General features: G+C 36.6%; 1 protein-coding gene across 3 annotated transcripts in view; it reads right to left on the reverse strand.

Annotated features, from left to right (window-relative positions):
• The window catches only part of Malrd1 (MAM and LDL receptor class A domain containing 1), a 614,092-nt gene that overhangs the window by 566,003 nt on the left and 32,550 nt on the right, over nucleotides 1-15,539 (reverse strand). The window lies entirely within an intron of this gene.

Here is a 15,539-nt window from a genome sequence, read left to right on the forward strand (position 1 = left end):
ACAATTGGACAGCTATTAGCTTGTTCTTAAAGCAATAAACTGATGTTGAGAAAATTACTAATTAACAAGCATAAGTGTTGGGAGGCCCAGCTGGTCAAAGGTTGCAGTCTATCATGGCCAAGTAGCTTTTGCCAAACTCAGCAACATGAAGCATTTCTTCCCCCGTGAAACTTCTTGCTTTCTATCTGTCCTTACTTGGAGGATGTCTCTAGGCCCAAATGCCTGACTTATCTCTAGCATGACCCTTGGAGTAGTTTCCGGCTAGAGGTTTTCCCCCGTTGCACATATGGTGACTAAGACTTGTACTAGGGGCTTTGTCATAGGACCCTACTGCCACATATGAAGGTTTGTTATAGGAGCATGTTGTTTAATGCAAATTAGGGTTTATTCCCATGCTTCCCAATCTTATATTTTTCCTATACTCCGGAATAGAGTTGAGTTGTCTCACTGAATTTATCTCCCAGAGGGCTATCTCTGTTATAGCCACAGCTGGTTGAACCCTTTCCCCTGCTTCTTTTCCCTCACTACCTCAAAAACTCACAGCTGATGATCCCAAGGAAGATGGAGAGCCACACATAAGCAATGTGGATATAGTGTTGGTTTTTAAACAAAGTATTAGTTCTAGGAATAGATTTCAAAAGGATTTCAATTATGACATAAAGATACTCAACATAATAGACAGACAGATAGATGGTAGACAGATATATTCACAGACTCGCATATGAAAAAGGGGAAACACACACAGCCACCACCACCACCACTACAATAGCAACAACAAAATAACAAGAATCAAAAAAATCACTGCTCATCGATAACTCTAAACATCAACAGTCTCAATTACCAAATAAAAACACATAGACTAAGATAATGGATACAAAAGCATAATCTATCCTGCACTATTCATAAAATACTCTTTAACATTAAGGATAGACATCACCTCAGGGTAAAGGATTGGAAAAAGATATTTCAAGCAAATGGACCTAAGAAATAATCTGATATAACCATATCTGACAAAATAGACTTCAAACCAAGACTAGTCAGAGAAAATAGGAAAGGACATCACATATTCATCAAAGGAAAAATTCACCAAGACAACAATGGAATTTTTAACATGTATTCACCAAACACAGGGACACCCAGGTTCACAATAGAAACACTATTGCATTGTATAATCGTATATTGACCTTCACACACTGATAGTGGGAGTCTCCAGTACATCACTCTAGCCAATAGATGGGTCATCCAGACAAAAAGGAAATACAAAAATGTTCCAGGTAACTTAAGTCATAAACCAAAAGAAACTAACAGATGTTTACAGAACATTTCACCCAAACACAAAAGAATATACCTTCTTCTTAGCGCCAAATAGAACTTTTTCCAGTATTGACTACTTACTGTGATGCAAAACAAGTCTCAATAGTTACAAGAAAATTGAAATAACACCCTACATCCTATCTAACTACAAAGGATTAAAGTTGAATATCATCAACAACAGAAAGCTTGCAAATTCGTGGAAACTAAATAGCTCACTACTGAATGAAAAACTAGTCAAGACAGAAAGTAAGAAAGAAATTAAAGATTTTGCAGAATTCTATGTAAATCAATACATAGTATACCCAAACATATGGGACACAGTGAAGGCAGATCTGAGAATCAAGTTTATAGTACTAAGTACCTTAAAAAAAAAAAAAAAAAAAAAAAAAGACCGACAGCTCACCTGGAAGTTCTAGAGCAAAAAAGCAACCAGACCCAAAAGAAGTAAATGTCAAGAAATAGTCATGCTCAGGGCTAAAATTAATAAAATAGAAACAAGAAAAACTGGTGTGGGAGAATTGTCTGTATTCTGTCGATCATATTTTAATAAAACGCTGATTGGCCAGGCAGGCAGTATAGGCGGGAAAGCCAGATAGGAAGTAGAGGTGGAGCAAAGAGACTGGGAGTATTCTGGAAAGCAGGAAGCTCCCTTTGGCAGTTCTGCCCAGACCACCGGAGAGGAAAGATGTAAGCTGCCCCACTGGAAAAGGTACTGAGCTATGTGGCTAACATAGATCAGAATAATGGGTTAATATAAGCTATAAGAGTTAACTAGAAGCCTGAGCTAATGGGCCAATCAGCTTTATAACTTATAGAGATCTCTGTGTGATTGATTTTCTCTGGGATTTGCTGGTTGTAGGGTACCGGGCGCGAACAGATACCCCAACAAGCTGGCCCCTCATGTTACAAATGGCGCCCACATGGATAACTGAATCCACAGAAGCTTGAGAAAGCTTGGGAAATAGAGTAAAGCATGTTTTGTTGGTAGCAGCAATTTCTCGGGTCTACTCTGCTTGCTAGAGGCAAGCAAGCACTCTCATCTAAGAGAGGCTTCCTGACTCAGTTTTAGCTGCAAAACCCTGCAGCTTTTTTAAGAGGTCCTGCCACGAAACACTTAAACGTTGTTTATGAAAAGCTAAAGGCATGCTTTTCAGTTTTCAGTCATAGTAGAAAAAAAACTGTGCTGTTTTAAAATGCCGGCTTTCTGGGCTGTCCTGCCAGGGCAAACTCTGACTCTTTCAGGCAGGCAGTCGAACTGAGTGTGGTCTGTGAGCAGAATGCTACAGCTTGCTTGCTGGCAAGGACCTTGAAACGCCATAGAGTTGTGGCAGTGAACACAGCTCTGACTGGTACCTCTGTCTTGAGGCTGGAAAGCTAAGGAATGGGCTCATTCCAGCCATAAAAGCCACAGTTTTAGTCCTTTCCTTAAAGACTCATGTGGTCAGAAAAAGAGAGAGATACAGTAAAGAGAGATTCAAAGACGAAGAAAACCTCTAAATGATTTACAGTGTGTTAAAAATATATGCAGGCTAAAAGGTTAAAGTCATTAAAAATAAAAAAGAAAGAAAGGGAGATATAGGGTGTGGTGGTATACACCTTTAATCCCAATGCCTAGGAGGCAGAGGCATATTGACCTCTGTGACTTCAAGGGACAGAGGTAGAGATTGACCTCTGTGACTTCAAGGTGTGGTAGCACATGCCTTTAAACCCAATGCTTGGGAGACAGAGACAGACAGATCTCTGTGAGTTCAATGCGTGGTAGCATACACCTTTGAGCCCAGCACTGGAGAGGCAGAGACAGAGGAATCTCTGTGAGTTCAAGGACAGCCTGGTCTACAGAGTTATTCCAGGACAAAGATATATACAGAGAACCTGTCTCAAAAAGCCAAAAGTTAAAAGCAAAATTAAAAGAAATAGAGGCTGAAATAAAGTCGCATAAAGATGGAAAATACACAGAGAATCTTGACACTGTATATTATTATGCTCTCTTTTAATTGTTTGAATGCTGAGGAAGGAGCAACAGTCGCCAAAAGACATTTGCTTATAAATGCTGCAGAATTAATCCAAGATAGATATTTTGAAAATACCTTGGCTTCAAAATTGAAGTCATAAGGTACGTTACTTTGGAGAAGAGATTTTGCTTTTGTTTCCACAGAAAATGAGAGGCTGTGGATTCATTCTGAGTTAAGAAACAGGTTCGAAAAAGGAAGACCACCTGAGAAATCTCCGATAGGAACAGATGACCTGGATGTCTGAGTTCTACATCCAGAACAGATTCAAGACTGCTGCCTGAGATAATCAAGACTCACAGGATACTCCAGTCAGGACTTGATTATAACTCTAAATTTTCTTTAGGTCCCCATAAGATCATCAGCACCCCCAACCAGCAGGAAGTAGCCTGAAATACTACGCCCACATTCCCAACAAATGGACTATGGGTATTTTCCTTTGTTTTTTTAAAAAAAAGAAAGAGAGAAATGGTGTGGGAGAATTGTCTGTATTCTGTCGATCATATTTTAATAAAACACTGATTGGCCAGGCAGGCAGTATAGGCAGGAAAGCCAGACAGGAAGTAGAGGTGGAGCAAAGAGACTGGGAGTATTCTGGAAAGCAGGAAGCTCCCTTTGGCAGTTCTGCCCAGACCACCAGAGAGGAAAGATGTAAGCTGCCCCACTGGAAAAGGTACTGAGCCATGTGCTAACGTAGATAAGGATAATGGGGTAACATAAGTTATAAGAGCTAATAAGTAGCCTGAGCTAATGGGCCAATCAGTTTATAATCTTATGGAGTCTTGTGAGTGATTTCCTTTGGGGTTTGCAGGCTGTGGGGTACCGGGCAGAACAGAAACCCCAACAAGCCAGCACTCATGTTACAAAAAACAACAGCAATAATAAAATAAAAAGTTAAAAAATAATAATAAAATAAAAATACAATGAATCAATGAAACAAATGTCAGTTTTTTGAGAAAAACAGTAGGATGTACAAGCACCTAGCCATATTGTCTAAAAGGTGAGGAGAAGATCCAAATTAACAAAATTAGAAATGAAAGGGAGGATATAACAGTAGATACCAGGGAAATGGAGAGACTTATAAAGGCATATTTTAAAATACTGTAATACACAAAATTAAATAGCTAAAAATAATAGATAATTTTTCAATATATAATACATGCCAAGATAAATTAAGCAACTTATACAGATCTACAACCCATAGTGAAATAGAAGCAATATTTAAAAGTCTACCAACCAAAAAAGCATACAACTAGATTATTTTAGTGCAAAATTTTAGCAGACTTTCAAGAAGAGTTAATGGCTATACGCCACAAATTATTTTACAAAATGGATACAAAAGGAATATTGTCTTATTTGTTTTATGAGGCCATCATTACACTGATATCAAAACCACATAAACACCCAAAAAAAGAAAGAAAATTAGAGACAAATTTCCCATATGAACATAGATGCAAAAATTCTCAATAAAATACTTTTACACTAAAATCAAGAACACATGGAAAACATCATTCCCCATGATTTAGTAAGTGTCATCCCAGAGATGCAGTTTGGATCCATACACATAAATCAATAAACAGAATCCACCACATAAACATACTGAAAGGCAAAAACCATGTGATCATCTCATTAGATGTGTAAAAAGCCATTGACAAAATATAACAACCCTTCATAGTAGAAGTACTGGGAATTAGGAAATGAGGGAGGTCTCTCAGCATAGTAAGGCAGTTTACAGAAAGTCCAGAGCTAACATCAACCTAAATGAAGACAAACTAAAAGCAATTTCACCTATATTGGGAACAAGACAAGGTTGTCCACTCTCTCCATACCTATTCAATATCTTGATGTCTTAGCTACAGCAAAATGACAACTGAAAGAGAGCAAAATCAAAGTTTCTTTACATGTAGATGATATGATTCTTACATAAATCACTGGGAAAGTTCTCCCAGGAAATTCCTACAGTTAATAAACGCTTTCACTAATATAGCCTGATACAAAATTACCTCACAAAAATTAGTAGCCTTCATATATACAAATGACATACATGGAAAGAAATCAGAAAAATAACACCTTTTACAATAGCCTCAAATAGTATTAGATATCTTGGGGTAACTCTAACCAAGCAAGTGAAAGACTTGTATGATAAAAGAAATCTTTAGGTCACTGAAGGAAGAAATTGAAGAAGATATCACATGATCTCCCATACTCATGGATCACTGAGATTAATATAGCAAATATGGCCATCCTACCAAAAGCAATCTACAGGTTCAGTTATCCCCATCAAAATGCCAACACAATACTTCACAGAGCTTAAAAAACAATTCTCAGCTTCATGCAGAAATAAACAGCAACATAAAGGAGAGCTAAAACATTTCTGAAAAACAGAACTACTGGAGGTATCACCATCTCTGATTTCAAGTTACTACAGAAATATAGTAATAAAAACATCATGGTACTGGTACAAAATCAGGCATGTAGTTCAATGGAATCAAAATGAAGACCCAGATGCATATCTGCAGACAAATGAACACCTAATTTTTATTAAAAAAAAAAACTAGAACCACACTGGAAAAAAGACAGCATCTTCAAACTGGTCAATGAATATAGAAGAATCCAAACAGATTCACACCTATTACCCTGGACAAAACTCAACTCCAAATGGATCAAAGACTTAAAACTTAAACAAGAAACACTGAATCTGATAAAAGAAGAAGTGGGGAAAAGCCTTGAACTCAATGGCACATGGAAGGACTTTCTGCACAGAACACTGCTAACATAGGCACTTAAATCAGTATTAAAGAAGGGCACCTTATGAAACTGAAAAAACTGAAAAGCTTCTGCACAGCAAAGAACACCATCATTCAGACAAAGCGGCAACCTACAGAATGTGGTGCTCTTGGTAGGTTGAAAAACTTTCAATTTATGACTTATTTTTTTTTTAATGACTACTGCATGGTCATGCTGTAGAGACTGTGAGTAAGGGACACACTCATCCATTGCTTGTGGGACTAGAAACTTGTACAGACTCTATAAAAATCAGTGTAGTGGTTCTTCCGGAAGATGGGAATGGATCTACCTCTAAACCCATCTATAACGCTCTTTGGTATGTACCCAAAGGACATTTCAACCTGTCAGAGAAACACTTGCTAAACCATGTTGATTGCTGCTCTATTCATAATAACCCAAAACGGCAAACAATTCAGATGTCCCTCAGCAGAAGAATTAATAAAGAAAATGTGGTACATTTACACAATGAAATATTTCTCAGTCGTTAAAGGAAATGAAACTAAGAAATTTTCCAGTAAATTGATGAAACTAGAATAAAATCATCCTGAGTAAGGCAACCCAGACCCAGAAAGTCAAATGTGATATGTACTCACTTATATGTGGATATTAGTGGATAAACCAATGATAGCCAAGCTACATCATATAGAAACATAGAAATTACAAATAGAGTAAAAGACTAGGGGCAGATAGACATCCCTAGGAAAGGAAAATATAGTTACAGAGAGATAAAAAGTAAGAGAAACCTGGAAGAGGAGAATCAAACTGAGCAAGGAACATGGGAAGAGACAGCTAAAATCAAGGCCCATTTGAGGGTCATTTGGAAACCTAATACAGTGGAAGCTTCCTAAAATATATACTTATATAAGGCATTGTAAATGAAATTGTCTAATGAAGTGAGAGACAGAGCATCAACTGGACATCTCTTCTTACCAAATAAAGCTTACAGTGCTGAGAATGACTTACACTTAATTGAGTTGTTGGCCTTTGGAAACCCATGAGAATCCACAAACAACCCAAGTAGTTATAAAAGCTATAGAATGTCCTTCACAAACTAACAGGAAGACCTATTGCTGAAGACAATTCTTATACTACCAATTGAATGTGTAAAAGTCAAACTAGGGCCTACACAGATCCTTCACTTCTATGTTTTAGCATGTTTGGTATAAGGTACTCTACATGCTACATGCTTATGTTTCAAAAGAGAAACATAAACAATAACCCAGCTAAAAGTCTTTCAATGTACAATGGTGTACTGGTGCTACTACAGTGCTGACACAAAGTTTGTGGGCATAACTAACCCATATCTGATTTGATTCAGGCCCATTACACAAGATGGAGCCCATACCTGATCCTGCTTGGTTGATCAAGAAACTGAGACTACAAACCACAGATCTAGAATAAAACCAAATTCTACCAAAAGAACATACCACTAAAGTGATTCTTAATGGCATTCTGATATACTCATAGATCAATGCCATGCTCAGCCATCATCAGAGAAACTTCCTCCTCCACCAGATGGAAACAAATACAGAGACTCATGGACAGATAGTGATCTTGGAACACTCAGCCCTAAAAAGGATGTTGCAATCAAATCCCAGCCCTTGATGTTCAGCGAATTCTGCAGAAAAGGATATGGAAAGAATGTATGAACCAGAGGAAATGGATGACATCAAGTTTTCAAAGCCCTCCTAATCAACATGAGCAAACCTCACCTGAACTCAAAGACACCGAGGCAGCAAGCACAGGATCTGCACCAGATGGGGTGATAGAGCTAAAAGAGATGGACAAACACCCCTAGTTCTTACCCAGAAACTATCTCTAATGACAACCACATGGAAATGAAAAGTTTGGTTTTCTTTAAAGGTGTCTCACTGGGGCAACAAACTCCTCTAAAGGCACAGGTCCAGCTGCAGACAGCCAGCAGAAGAAGAGCTCAATGGCATTTATGGAGGTTCCTTGTCTGGTAATATTCTGTTAAGGATTATTTTTCTTCTAAGAATTTTTATTTTCACTCTTATTTTAATTTTACATATATATTTATTTTTTATATTTTATACCCTATAGGACCTTTGTGGTTATTTTATGGTGCTATGTGCTTACTTATTTTAGTTTTGTGTTTTTATGGGATTACTGACTGTGTGACTGAGTGTGTCTCTTCCTCTATGTGCATATTTTTTTTCTTTAAATATTCTTATTTCTGCATCAACTTTGAGAGGTTGCTTTACTGGGTAAGCCAATCTTGGTTGCTGGTTATTTACTTTCAGAATATAAAACATATCTTTACATGTTTACCTTGCTACTAGGGTTCTGATCAAATATCTGGTAGTATTCTGCTGTGCTTGCCCTGGAAGGGCCATTCTCATTCAAATTACCAATGTCTTTTCTTCCTCAATGATTTTTGAGCCTAGAGAGAAGAAGTTGGGATATAGATACCAGTTTAAGGTTGAACATTCAGAAGTCTCTGTGTTAATCAGCATTTTTTTGTAAGCAGAGGCTTCTCTGATGAGGGTTGGGAGGTTAATTAACTTATTAATCTACAGGTGTGATACTTTGTCATTAGGAGTTGTTTTAATAATAGTAATGTCCATTTCTGTAAATAATTGTGGTGGTTTCTCCCACAAGACCAGAATAGCCATGGTTTTTTGCTCCAATATTGATGTTTAATGTGGGTTTCATCTTCTGGAATGCAACTGAAATCCAATCAGAAAGTGGTTTTTTATCCCCATGCTGTTCACGTCACTATTGCAGCAGTGAGCATGTCTTGCTGGCCAGTCATTATCGCTCTCAGAGCTCACATTTGTGTAAGGCTGAGATTACTTCTATTATTCCAGTAGTATGTATGTCACCCTCAGGCACTATGAATGCTAGCCAGTGGGGATGAAACTTCCAAATAAATATCAGTTTGACATCCATATCCCATGACTCAACTTTGTGCTGTCTTCGGCAGTAGGTTCTTACTGTCAACTTCCGGAAGATTAGGCAATGGCCTAATGCTGGGAGACCTATGGGACCTTACTGGTCAACATATTATGACATTTATGATATAATATATATCATGACTTACATTTAAATATATGTATGTGTACATATACATTTATATGTAAGATTTGTATGTGTGTATATATTCATCTTAATTTGTGTGTGTGTGTATATGTATGTATATATATATATATATATATATATATATAACTGCTTCTACACTAGTAGGCTTTCATATTATTTCTCAAAGGTTTTTAGTGTTATTAATCCCTCTCCTTACTCCCACTGCCATCCTGCCTCCCTTAACCTATGAATTTTTTAAAATTGTTTTTATTGAGTTATATATTTTTCTCTGCTATCCTCCCTCCCTCTCCCCTCCTCTTCTGCCCTCTCCCATGATCCCCAGGCTCCCAATTTACTCAGGAGATCTTGTCTTTTTCTAATTCCCATGTAGATTAGATCCATGTATGTCTCTCTTAGGGTTCTCATTGTTGTCTAAGTTCTCTGGGATTGTTAATTGTAGGCTGGTTTTTTTTTGCATTATGTCTTAAAGCCACTTATGAGTTTTGTCTTTCTGGGTCTAGGTTACCTCACTCAATATGATGTTTTCTAGACCCATCCATTTGCCCGCAAATTTCAAGATGCCACTATGTTTTTCTGCTGTGTAAATGCACCACAAATTCCTTACCCATTCTTCGGTTGAGGGACATTTAGGTTGTTTCCAGGTTCTGGTTATGACAAACAATGCCACTAAGAACATAGTTGAGTACATGTCCTTCTGGTATGATTGAGCATCCTTTGGGTGTATAATCAAAAGTGGTATTATTGGTCTTCAGGTAGATTGTTTACTAATCCTCTGAGAAATCACCATACTGATATCCAAAGCTGCTATACCGGATTGCACTACCACCAGCAATGCAGGAGTGTTCCCTTTACCTCACATCCTCTCCAGCATAAGTTGTCATCGGTGTTTTAGATATTGGCCATTCTTACTGGTGTAAGATGGAATCTGAGATTTGTTTGATATCCTATAATTTTTAAATAATTATACTAGCTATGGAAAGAGAGGTAAGTGATCTGAACTAATCATTTATCTTTAACATTGAACATTTTTTTAAAGAAAACTAATGGAAATCATGACAAGAATGTGGAAATTGAGTGAATAACTAGAGGAATTTGAATCATGTAATAGATAAGAAAAAGCACAGGGATGTTCCATAAAATCAGGTTGCTAATAGTTGTTCAGGTAGAGTCAAGAACACAAAACTCCAGACTTCTGATGTAGATTTTGTTTAATTTATTTTGGATTTATCAAGTAATAGAAACTTTATAGATGTTGAAAAGTCAATTATAAGCATTAGTGGATGATCAGGGTATTATAAAACTTTCTTTCTCTAAAATCTGAGGAAATGGGAAGTATGTCGGTCAACCTCTGCTAGACCTCAGTTTTCATTGCTGCTATAACTATCTACTCTACAGTTAGTAACCTCATAGCAGCACAAATTATTATCTCATCCTTCCTGTGGGTTATAACTCCAGACACTGGGTGACTTCTTTGTTGCTTGCTTAGATGTTTAAACTGCTAAAGTTAATGTGCTGACTGGCTTTACTTTTTTCTCTTGGCTCTGGAGATGAAACTGCCTTCAAATCCAATCAAGTTGTTAGCACATTTCTGTTCTGTGCAGTTAGGCTGAGGTCCAAGTTCCTTTGCTAGCTATACCTAGTTTTGTACTTCTGTAAGCTATTCTGCCTCCTATTTTATGTTTTCTTTTCTCCGTCTTTGCTGCCATCTTAGAAGGATTTCAGGCTTGTGAACCTAAATAGCTGTGATGGTCATCTTATTTCTTCCATATTTCTCTTCTCTTTTCATTGACACATGAGATTGCTTTTGGCCCACTTCAGTGAAACAGGATAATCTTCTAATTTTAAGGTCAATTAATTGGACATCTTAGCTATGTTTGAAAAGTCCTTTCACAGCAATACCTGTATCTTACTTAATAACTAAGACATAGTAATCTTACTAAAGTGGGAATTTTTAAAATTCTGCTATGACCAAGTACATACTAATTTGCTTCTCTTGTTCCTGGTGCTTCAATTTAAGTCAATAGCCACAGTTTACAAAGAATAAATGTAGTGTGGATTACTGTTGTATTTTCTTGACTAATAGGATGTAGGAAATTTAAGTGAATATTCCTGACTGTGCTCTAAGAGCACAGGTTGACAATTGACACCTGCTGAGTTCTGCCAACTAACCCAACTTGCAAAATTCCCTGTTACCATATCTGATAGAGTTTCATTCTCATATATTGTTGGTTATCATTTCAAAGTAAAACTTTTAAATTTTCTTTCATATTCACTATAAATACTGTTACTGAGTCTATATATGTCCACTGAGTATGATTGCTTTTCACTTATGGCTCAATTAATTTGAATAATATAGATCCACAAGTCATTTGTCCATACAGTTCCTACCAAAGTAAAGCAAATTATACAGAGAAATACTTCTATACTGCAATAAAGAATCAGCACAAGTATCATTTCTAGCTCTCATGTTAAGGTATTTGGCAACTTGATGATTAAGGTTATATGGTAGTGTTACATTGATGTTATATCAGTTAATTTATATATGTAAGCTGTCACATCCCCTTCATTGACATATACATTATTTGAAATGAAATAAGTGTAAAAATAAAATGATATTCTATTCTTTGATTGAGATAGCTGTCAAGTTTATTGGGAGAACTATGAAAACCTCGTTTTGTTAATTCTCTTCAAATGTGTAAACACACACAATGTGCACACACATATATCATTAGCTTGCCAATCAGAATTTAGGGTAAAACCTTAAACTTTCCTAAAAATACTACTTGGAAAGGAATTGCTAAATTCCAAATAGGCATACCCTTGAGATGCTTTGGTGCTCTCCAACTACCTCAATAACTCCATATCTCACTATTACTCATTAGACAGGACACACACGAGACAGTCAACTCTAAGCAAGTTCAAGTTCAGAAGAGAAAATATGAGATAGAAACAGCAGCAGTGAGAAAAACCATAACACTCATGTGGTGTACGACAGGACATCATCAACATACATACATAGCCTGATCTTGATTTTCAATAAATAACACATTTTATTTATAGCTGACTTCTTTGTCATTTCTTGAATAGACCAACTACCTCCACCAGGCCTTCATGTAGTTTTTCACAATACATGTCATTTCTGTCCCTGTTTTGCCCTTTGAAATAAGTTTTTAAAACTCTTTCTCTAAGGCCCTCTAGCCTTCAGAATCAGATTTGATTCTAGTTCAAAAACAATTGTCTGTAATCCATTATACCTCTCTTTTCTTTCTCTTTATAAACATTTGCATCATTCCCAAACATACATACCAAAGAAAATTTAACAACAAATATTTGGGGGAACAGAGATCTTGCTAGTGGTCTAGAACGCCTCCCATTTGCTTATAGGGTATGGGTTCCATTCCTAGCCCACAAACCACCTGTAATGTGAGTTCCAGGGAATCTCATTCCCTCTTCTGGCCTCCATGACAACCTACGTGTGTGTGTGTGTGTGTGTGTGTGTGCGTGTACGTGTGCATGTGCGTGTGTACTCACGCACAAAGATTCCAAATTTTTTTTTTAAACTTTGAAAATGGTTCGATATTATACTGAAAAGTTTACTGGTGGAAAAGCATTCATTTGCATTTTACCAAATATTTTATTTGTACAGTAATTCTAAAAAAGTATTTATTTTCCTTAGCCAAGATTTTCAGTCTGTAGCTTTAGTTACTTATGAAAAACTACAGCAAGAGAAATATTAGGTAGAAAATTCCAAAATCAAATAATTATAATTTTAGATATTTATAATGATAATCAGTATGAATTGTCAAGTCAGCTCAAATCTAGAATTATCTCAGAGACTGACCTTGGAACATGTTGGGGGGGTACCTTGATTGCACTAGTTGAGGTAGGGAGACTCACCCTATGTGTCATCATATCATGCATAAGTCTTGGACTGGATAAAAAGAAGGCAGAAACAAACATCATTGCTGACTCCTCCTGGCCACAGATATAGGATGATCAATTGCCTCAGATTCCTGCATCCCCAGCTTCCCTACCACAATGATCTTTGACTTGAACTATGAGATAAAATAAAACTTAAGATGTTTGGTCAGAGTATTTTATCACAGGAACAGAAAAAAATAAAATGATATAAAATTCTGTTTTATTATTATTGCTAATCTATCAAAAAATCTGTACATATGGGAAATGTATAGTATTTCTCATTCTCAGCCACCCTCTGGGATCTTGAAATGTATCCACCATTGATAAGAAAGAACTATTGTGTAAATAAATATCTTCATCTATGCAATGTCCATATGAGTCTTTAAAAAATAGCATAATAAAGTTGATTGTTATATAGAATTTGCATGTAATTCATTTATATTAATGGCTACAGTTCTCATTTGTATCCAATGAAATGAGAGCATATTTTGATACTATATCTAAGTATACTGAATTGTTTTCTTAATTTCACATAATTATTATCATTTTGCTTCTAGAAGAATAGTTACAATATTTACTCCTTGTCTTAGTTAAGGTTTCTTTAACGTGAAGAGACACCATGACCATAGCAACTCTTATAAAGGAAAACATTTAATTGGGGTGGCTTACAATTTCAGAGGTTTAATCCATAATCATCGTGGCACAACATGATAGTATGCAGGCAGACATGATGCTGGAGCAGAAAATCCTACATCTTCCTTTTGGCAGGCAATAGGAAGTAATCTGGGACACTGGCTGGTATCTTGAGCATATGAGACCTCAAAGCCTGCCTCCACAGAGAAACACTTCCTCCAAGACCACACCTACTCCAACAAGGCCACACCTCCTAAAAGTGCCACTCCCTTGGGGGGGCATTTTCCTTCAAACCACCACACTCCTCTATTTCTAAAATTCCATTCTGTCAGACATTCACTCTATATTGAACATACTAGAGAATGGAAAACTATGACCTACTGGTGAATCTCACTGAAAGACTAAATTCTATTTTGTTTAATTTTTAATTTATTATTATTTTGTATATGTAAGTGCATGCATGTCATGGCACATGTGTGGAGGTCCTAGCATATCATTCAGTTCCTTTCTCCCATATTGGGTTCTAAAGATCAAACTCAATTTCTCAGGCTTGCATGAAAATTGTTCTTATCCACTGAACTACCTCACTGCCCCAACTGCTTAAATTCTTAAGTTCTTAGTGGGACAAGGTAATGCTAAGTCCTTCTGTGTTAGTTATGTCATTTCCACAATACATAGCAGACTAAATGGAACATAGATATACAGTTCCGGAAATAGAATCTTTAAACAAAAAGCAAGCCAAACCCTGGAATAGATGAATCATTCTATTGAAAGTGCTTTGGGTAAAAGCAATATAGATGCTACCACACAATATCAGCCAGGCATAAACATTTACAAACAGACTTTATCTTTGCCCTGTTGTGAAATCTTAAATGCATGCTTGAAGCCCGAAAAATGGTTAGTGAATGGGCTATTTTGCTTGTCTTGTAAGTACAAGCAAAAGGTTTGTTTTTATGTCAGTAGATTGAATGTTCACTGAGGAGAAGAACTGTGCTCTTTTCCACTGTGTTGTTAGGCCCTAGAGAAGCATTAACATAATACAGATGCTTAATAAAGAGCTTTTGAAATAAGATAGAAACTAATAAATCAACACTAATTTTCCTGAATTTTATATAAACTGCTATTCAAACTATAAATCAGCAAAAACATGATTTATTTCTGCTGTGGAGTCTTCATGATAACATAACATGATTCACTACATAATCTAGCAGCCTGTCCACTCTTAAAGCACGGATGTTTTATTTTCATGTTCTGGGAGAAGCAGAAACCTGAAGCAAACTGAGAGATGCTGAGTTTTACTAAAATGAATAACCCAGAGATACGCAGGATGATTATGCCAGAGGACAAAGTTTGAGCCTAGTCTTGTAATACAATGCTTTATTGATGTTTCTGGGAGGCTTGCTCTTTTCCGAAAGAAAATGGAGAAAGAGCGGATCTGGGGAGAAGGGAGGTGGGGCAGTCCTGGGAGTAGTAGAAGGAAGGGAAGCTGTGATCAGGATGAGAGAATAATAAAGGAGTATAGGGAATTAGTTTGGATGTTTGTCTATCTTGTTGATTTTCTTAAAGAACCAACTCTTTGTTTTATTGATTCTTTGCATTGTTTTCTTTGTTTCTATTTTATTGATTTCAGTCCTCAGTTTGATTATTTCCTGTCTTCTATTCCTCCTGTGTGAGTCTGCTTCTTTTTGTTCTAGGGTTTTCAGGTGTGCTGTTAAGTCACTAGTGTGAGCTTTCTCCACTTTCTTTATGTAGGCATTTAGCTATGAATTTTTTCCTTAGTACTGTTTTCACAGTGTCCCATAGGTTTTAGTG

Source organism: Myodes glareolus, chromosome 14, assembly GCF_982192425.1.
Source record: "Myodes glareolus chromosome 14, mMyoGla1.1, whole genome shotgun sequence".
Lineage (NCBI taxonomy): Eukaryota > Metazoa > Chordata > Mammalia > Rodentia > Cricetidae > Myodes > Myodes glareolus.